Raw genomic sequence first — 8,608 nt, forward strand, 5'->3', positions numbered from 1 at the left:
GCTCAATTGTGGACGTAAGTCAAGAACTACTTGAACAAACTCTGACTATAATGGCCCAAGGACCAGCACTGTCAGGCAACCCAGAAGCCTGATGTCAATGAAAAGCACTGAGATGTTCAGGGGATTGAATAAGAGGAAACTAATCAAGGAGAGAAGCAACTTAGAACTAAGCAGAAATTTTCTGACACTTAGAATAATTAATCAGCGAAACAATCTGCTTCCAGAAGATGTAAATGCTCCAACACTGGACGTTTTTAAGAAGAGATTGGACAATCATTTGTCTAAAGTGGTGTAGGGATTCCAGCCTAAGCAGGGGATTGGACTAGAACAGTGTTTTTCAACCACTGTGCCGCGGCACACTAGTGTGCCGTGACATAGTGTAAGGTGTGCCGTGGGAAAATTACTTTATATATAGTCAATATAGGCACAGAGTTAAAATTTTTTAACATTTTCTAATGGTGGTGTGCCTTGTGATTTTTTTTTCATGAAAAAAGTGTGCCTTTGCACAAAAAAGGTTGAAAAACACTGGACTAGAAGACCTCCAAGGTCCCTTCCAACTCTGTTATTCTGTTTCTGTTTTTCCTCACCCACCAATGTGATCAAAACTATCTCACTGCTGTAAGCATAATTAAAGCCCTGCGGGAGTAGTTTAGCAACTGAAGGGTCTAACCACTGTCCCCTTGGAGACAATGCAGCTCTTGGAGCTCTCCACTTAGCAGCAATGTGTGAGAACTCATCATGTTCTTCTATTTTCTGTCGACTGAGCACGTAAACAATAACCTATAAGAGGCATTGCTCAGTACCAAGCTACAGACTGCAACAAAGCTGATAACAGAGCCAAACGATAAATTACAAGCTCTCCTGGCCTATCAAAGTTTGTGGAGCTGGCAGCTTCTGAATAAAGGGGTGTCCTTTATCCCCTAGGGCTACCCTCTTATTTAATAAAGGGGGGGGAATCATTCTGGCTTCCCTTATCTGTTCGCCTCCTGTGATTGTTTCTACTTATTCATTGCAATGATTGCCCTGGCCCTGGACAGCAAACACAAAGGACTGCAGCTGCAGTCTCCTCTTTCTCCTCTCCTTCCTTATCTTTTGTTGCTTATTTAATGCGGTTAAACTGGGAGCTAATTTTCCATGTTAAAAACAGCCCCAGCCAGATCTGCCATCATGCTAAGTGCAATTGACATGCTGTCACAATTGCTCTGCTGGCTTGGCCACCAGGGTGCTGAGAAACTGGGGGAGGAAGGGATTGCAGAGCTGTCAAGACACTTTATTTCTAGGACACAATCATGCCTCAGTAATCAGCAGTGTGCTTTATTAGCCTACAGGGTTTGTATCTGGACAGCTGTATCAACAGAGGGCTGAGCATATAATTCCTCCTTTTCACTTTCCTCTTTGGGGCATGCTTCCATCCAACTCTGGAGCCTGTGGACGTGAAAGAAACTAGGACCCTATGTCCTAGCATCTTTGTTTCCACTAGTCCCTATCTAGCATCTTTGTTTCCACCATGAAAGACACATTATGCTGGTTTTTTAAAGAGATGCTGCCAATTCCATGCGTAGTTATTGAGCATTATTGGTTATTATTTGGTTATCCCAGATCACCCAGCCCATGGAGCCATCCACCCATACTTTTCCATCCTTAATATACAGCCAAGAGAAGGTTTAAGATGTTTAAAATTTAGTAAGGGGAGCAGGAAGGTCCTGCTGTGAGCAAGAACACACGATTAGAGCTGATTGGTTGGGGAGTGCTAGCTCCTGAATGAGGCAATCTGCACTGTGATTGGCTGCTGTGAGTGTGGAGGGGGAGTTCCCCTTTTCCCCCTGCATTTTTCTTCTGTGTGCCCTGTGTGCTCTGTGATTTACCTCACGATGGTCCTATTTGACTGACTGACTAGTTTTCTGTATAAATTGATGTAAAATATCTTTATTGACTTAAAGCTACAAGTACATGTCAGTGTCTATGACTTCATTTGGTCACCAGCTGGGCAATTCCCTGACCGGAAGTATATTGCAACAGTAAAAATATTGATGGAACCACCAGTTGAAGGGAGGGGCTCCTACCAGGGGTCATAAGGAGAGTCTCCAACCTATAGTCTCTTTAGGAGAGAAAAGGCCTGAGGTCAAACCCTTAGGTCTATATCTACAATTTCCTAAGGAAGGCAGAAGTCTGATGAGATTCTTGTAATATAGGTGATCAACAATAAAATATCTGCTTGAGCCTATCCATTCTGGTTGCCTGTGCCTGGCAGTCTATGGAGATTCTCAGTCACCCAGTTCATGGTTGTCTCAAAAGTGCTTTTTCAAGAGGCAACTGGACTTGTTGGTTTTTCTTTGAGCTGAAGAAGCTTCTTGGATGAGAAGCAAAACATCTTCAAAGAAAAACCAGAAAGCCCAGTTGTCTCTTGATAAAGTACCTTTGTGCCTGGCAGGTTCCTTTCAACATCCTTTTCTATTCTTCTTTTACATCCTTTGTTTCTTAGACGAAGAGTAACAAAGAAAAGGCAGGTATCTGCTACTCTCAAATGTCTCTAAAGTTCATTTTTAATAGCTGCATGTCAAGCGTGCTTTGGCTTGAACTACTATTGAGTAGAAAATATTGCAACTATGAGCATAATAATCTATTCTGTTCCTAAATCACATGCTGATTAATAATGACATGCCTTCTTGGCTAAATTTATGTTGAGGTTCTTGTCAATGATGCCCTATTCCTTCTTTCCTTTAAAATATGGCTTTAGAATCTCTAATAAGAGTTTCTGGAGAGATCAATGGAATTTTGATAGAGGGCCAAAGGATAATGTTTGGTGATATTTTATGGTTTACAAATAGAATTGGAACTTCTATTTCTAATCTTATTTCATAATACCTGGGATTGGGATCCAGTCTGCCTATTCTACAAATTGTAATACATTAAACTAAATGCCTTGGCACTGGATCAAAGTAATGATTTGTATGAAAATAGTAACTTTAGGTTATGCTTTGACTTCTTTATTTGACAAAAGGATTTCTAGGAATCCAATTTAAAAGTTGACGTTGAGCTTATTCCTGTTTTGATAATCAGAAGAAAACCAATCTGGATAGGTAAAATAGGGCTATTTTAGCTATACAAGATTACCCAGAAGCTTCTCTTGGTACAGAATGCAACAACCCACATGCTGGTGGGGGAGAATGCTTGACTAGTGTTACATTCATATTGTCAGTGTGACATTATCTACCAAGAGTTTCTAAGTAAACTTTAAGTTGCTGGTACAGAACTACAAAGAGGATCCTGTTCTCCAGATAAAGACTATCCACCGTGCTTCAGCACCATGAGTAGGGATGCTTCAGCCAGCCTATCCTCAAATGGTTGAAAGGGATAACTCAGAAGAGGCATTCTTGCTCACAACCCATTGCGACTGATCATGCTACTCCCAAGATTCAGATGACCTCAATCTTTTAATGTTTTAGAAATCAATGAAAACCTATAGCTAATTAACTGGGGGTTTCATACTTGTTGTGCAGGGCAGTTTTATTTTTTCTTAAACAGCCATTGTTTTTATCCTGGGGCCAGAGAGAGTGACTGGTCCAGTATCAGTCAGCTAGGTTTCTGCCTTAATCAACTTGAGCAGCACATATACCCGTGATGGCGAACCTATGGCATGCAGAACCCTCTCTGTGAGCACGCAAGCTGTCACCCCAGCACAGCTCCATCATGCATGTGTGCATGCCTCCCACCAACCAGCTGGCTTTCAGGTCTCTGCCGCACATGTGGGTGATGGGATGCATGCAGGAGACGTGCATTCATGCGTGGGGGTGGAGCACATGCACAGGGTCACATGCACAGGGCAGGGCACATGTGGTTTGCACACATGCATGGGTGGGGCACACATGGGGCAGTCACATGTGCATGCACGGGTTGATTATGGGTGCTCACACGTGCGCTTTCGGCATGCAGCGATGAAAAGTTAGCCATATATAGTATGCATGTATTTGTATGTATGTATGTATATATGTACTGTATGTATAAATGTATGTAATTATTTATTGCTAAAACTATTCCCCTAAGAAGGAAAAGCTTAATGGGGTTCCTTGACAGAAGCTTTCAAGTTCTATTAAACAGAAAAGTTGAGCCACTGAAAGAAACCCGAAAGTGTATAATGGTTATGAATCTCCTTCTCCCTCCATAAAAAAAACAAAGGTCATGTTTGGTAACTATGACATGAAATTATTCATAATTGAAGGGGCCACTTTTATTAGCGTTCGCACTAGCAATGGTGCGAGTAATTCTGTGGTCCTTGTGAAGTATCCCAGGGACCTTAGGAGACTGCAGGACTTCCCGCTGAGCAGAATGAGAGTCCTATCATCTGACATTTTTCTTAAAATGTCCCTGGCAGCAAAGAGGTGGAGATAAGATTGAAGAGACATTGTTCCAGGAATACAGCAAGAGTTCACTTAGAGAAAGATGTATATCATTTAAAAATTGGTGTCAAATTAATCAGGAATCATCATTCTCTGATTCCCATGAAATAATCTAGAGAACAGTTTGAACAAATGATCAAACATCAGTCAGAATGGCTGAGAATTATGCTACTGAGCAGTTCACTTAGCCTCTGAAAATGCCGGCCACAGCTGCCAGTGAAATGTCAAGTTATCAAAAAGTCAGACAGTGCCCATTTAGCCTGGAAACTCATCACCATTTAATTTATGCTGGCCACAAAAGTCAACACTATTATAAAAAGAAAATAACTCTCCCTTGGCAGGGCTTAGAAAATGATATTTCTTCTACCATTAAATCTCCTCTCTTTGATCCCACAAGGTTGCTTTGCCCGTTCCCTTTAATGTCTTGTCTTCACCCAAACTTCTGCACACATTTTCTCCAGTCACAGAATTCTGAGAACTGCACTTCCAAGACAGTTGAAATTGAATTAGCCATTTTCATTTTTTAATACTCCTTAAATGGGCAAGGCTCAATATGACCTGTTGGATCCATTAGACTGAAAGATTAGGTGAAAAAAACTCATTGTTTAATCCTGGGAAAATTATAACCTTTTTTCAAAATAAGGGCAAGAAAAGCAAGTGAATGTTATGGTCTGTGGGCAGCCTGTGGAGCTGGCAGCAGACTTGTGAGGAGGTTGGGGAGGAACATGGGCCAGAATCTGGGGAAGGCTCAGATGAGGACTGTGCATCGGAGGCAGAGAGAGGGTCAGAGTCATCTGGGAGTTAAGTGCTGCCTCTGGAGCCTCCGGAATTGGACATCAGAGAGGAAGAGGAACAGGGGGAGCCTCTTCCCAATGTGCACATGCGCAGAATTGCCAGAAGGCAAGAACTGTTAAGACAAAAGGGGCAACTCGGGAGTAAGGCTTGGAGATGATTGGCCCCTCCCGTAAGACATAAAGGAGGAGGAAAGGCACGTAAGCCTTTCCAGGAAGCAACTTTGTTCGTTTTGACTGGTTTAAAGTCTGAAGCTCCATTTTGACTCTGTGCTCCGTTTGGCCCTGCCAAGCTAATTTCCAATTAGGTCTTTGGCAGTGTTTCAAGGGAGATAAAGATGGGTGCTTATCAGCCTTATCCCAAAAGCCTTCGGCAGACTTTTGTTGGACTCTTTACAAACTATTTGTGACTCATTGCCGGCTGTGAATGAATATAATTCGCAGCCATTGAAATAAAAAGAGGGTTTTTGGGACTAAGTGTGTGCTTTTTACTGTCTCAGGAAGCCTAGGTCAGAATAGTGACATTGTATGTGTTTTACTGATAGGTCAAGGCATTGAACAGCAACAGGTAAACAAATATTAGGATTGGGCTGGTCCTGGTCATTGGTAATTTTTTTCCCTTTAAAAGGGATCTTTTATTTCATTATCGTATCATTTGAAAATGATGGGAGATGTACCCTCTTCTAGGTGTTGTATCTTAGTTCTTTTTTTCTTATGCTCAAGTGTTCACAAATCAAATTTTCATTGAAATGAAGAAAGCACTGTGATGCCACAAGCACTTGCTTTTTGTGCAACACAACACAAGTTCAAAAGGGGCTGACCAAAGTAGCAACTCCTGATGCTTCTGGCTGTGGAACATATCTACAAAGTCTCTAAAATGCTTGACATATTTGAACTGATGAAGAAAAACATCTAAAGTGATTAAAGCGTTGTAACTAAATGCTGTGTCTCATAAGGCCATTTCCCTATATATGTTATTTCCCCTAAGACACCCAATTATATTTCCATGAGATTTCAGCACATAATCTAATCCTTTTTTAAGCAAATGTTTTTGGGTTGTTAATGTTATTGGTATTTCGGCAAAATGTGTTCCTGGTTGTATCAGCCAGCTCTGTGAATGACACCTTCTGGCAGCTGCCATGCCTAAGGAGGACAGGAAGCCTGAAACCAAACAAGGCTGCAGTCAATCAATGCTATCCAGAAAGGGGCAACTGTACCATAATATTTGCCCTGAATCTGGAGGTCAGATAGCTATGGCTTTGCATCTTAAATGGTGTCTTTATGACACTCAGCCTCTTCTCATGATTTCCCTCAATGTACAGAATGCACCATGAAATTTGTCTAATGCTTTAATTAAATATGGTCATCTTTCTTTGCAAAAGGATAGCTCCTTTAAGAATTACAAGAAGGGAAATGGATCCACTCAGTTAGGACTGTCTATGAATAAAGTGAAGCTTCTAGAAAATAGCCAGATGTCAAAATCTTTGTTGATATGCCATCTGGGCATATTACAAAGAAATGTCTAAAAACAACAAAAATATTTCATGCTCTTCCTGGTTTGCACATACTTATATCCCCATAGGTAAAGGTAAAGGTTCCCCTTGCACATATGTGCTAGTTGTTCCCAACTCTAGGGGGTGGTGTTCATCTCCTTTTCAAAACTGAAGATCCATCATTGTCTGAAGATGTCTCCATGGTCATGTGGCTGGCTTGACTAAAAGCCGAAGGCGCATGGAATGCTATGTCCCTATTTTTCTACTTGTATTTTTAATGTGCTTTCGAACTGCTAGGTTGGCAGAAGCTGGGACAAGTAACGGGAGCTCACTCTGTTTCACGACGCTAGTGATTCAAACCGCTGAACTGCCGACCTTTTTGATTGACAAGCTCAGGATCTTAGCCACTGAGCCACTGCATCTCTACCCATACTCCCCATACTCATATCAAATTCTAACTTGGCTTCCTAGGGGATTTGGTCAAATTTTCTTGCAGAGTAGACTTTAATATAAAGAGGCTTGAGATGTTTCCAGACAAAGCTTTCACTAGGGATTCTCCCCGAACCAATCTTTGGGTTTCCCTGTTAGAAGACATTGTAGGGGGGAGAGCCTTGCTTATGACACCAAATAGCAGAAAAGTCTGGTTGCACTTTTTCAGATGAACATATTTTATTAACAAGGACTCTATGCATGTGATAGAGAAAGATGTAGCTCACAGGAGCTGACTAAAATTTGAAAAGAAGAATTAATGTAATGTGCAGATTGAATGCAATCAGTTAAGAGCTTGGCTCTTTTTGTTGGTTCAGCCATGCCACAAGCTTCACAGCAAGGAAATAATAAAATGAAGTCTCAGAGTTGGTAAAGATGGGCAACATGCTCTGTACAATACATTCTGTCTGGTTCACGTTAACACTGATGTAAGATCAAGTAAATAAGCAGTCTTCTTGTGTGCCCCTTAGTTACTAGGCAACCTAGCAAACTAGGTTTGCTCTCCAGTTTCAAGTGCATTTAAGACTTGGAAAAGAGAATTTCCAAGAAAAAAAAGAATGTTTTGTTCCAAATTAAGCAAAATTTCCATTGGGATTCATCATCTCCTTCTTCCTACAGGCAATTGGCTAAAGAGGGACAGAGAGAACAGCCGCACTAGAACTAATATGTTTCATTTCTCTGGACTTCCGCTTGCAAGCAGGACTTCTTGGGGGAGGGTGAATTGTCATCATCAAATGGCAGGCATGATCAAGTCAATGAAGCCCCTCCCACTTTTAAGGTAGAACAGATACATTGCATATCCATATAAAGGATTAGGACTTTGATTGCTGTTCATGGCATACACAGCTGCCCCTTGCTTCAAATGATGATGACTAATCATTTTAGAATAATTATAAAAGCCTATACATGTTAGCTTAGGCCGGGGAATAAATACCAGTGTTTCTTTTTCAGCTTTTAGTCATCGTATATGCTTGGTAATTTAAGCAGAAATATTGGATGCTATACATCAGGAATCTATCAATAGTCAATTAGAATACTTTTCCAAAAATTCCATCAGATTGAGCCATCTAACATTGCTTAAGATTTGATCTTTTAGAAGAAAATATGGCACTGGTCAGGATAAGTTAATTAATTAATTAATTAATTAATTAATTAATTAATTAATTGAACTTTTATGCCACCTATCTCCAAAACAATGTGATTCAGTCTGCGTGGCGTACAGGTTCTAAAACAAGTTAAAAAAAAAAGCTAAAATATTAAAACAGAAATCTTAAAAATTTAAAAAAGATTAAAATAAAGGGAAAACACATCCTCTGTATTTACCTTCTAAGGGATCTGAAAAACAATGGTAAAAACCTGTTAACTTAGCCATAAAATATTTAGAGGGCTAAGTTACTGTATATTGAGAAGATACTAGGAGACAAACACTAATTCTGGA

This window comes from Thamnophis sirtalis, unplaced genomic scaffold, assembly GCF_051295495.1.
Source record: "Thamnophis sirtalis isolate CommonGarterSnake01/CBP01778 unplaced genomic scaffold, rThaSir2_p1.2 scaffold_3, whole genome shotgun sequence".
NCBI lineage: Eukaryota > Metazoa > Chordata > Lepidosauria > Squamata > Natricidae > Thamnophis > Thamnophis sirtalis.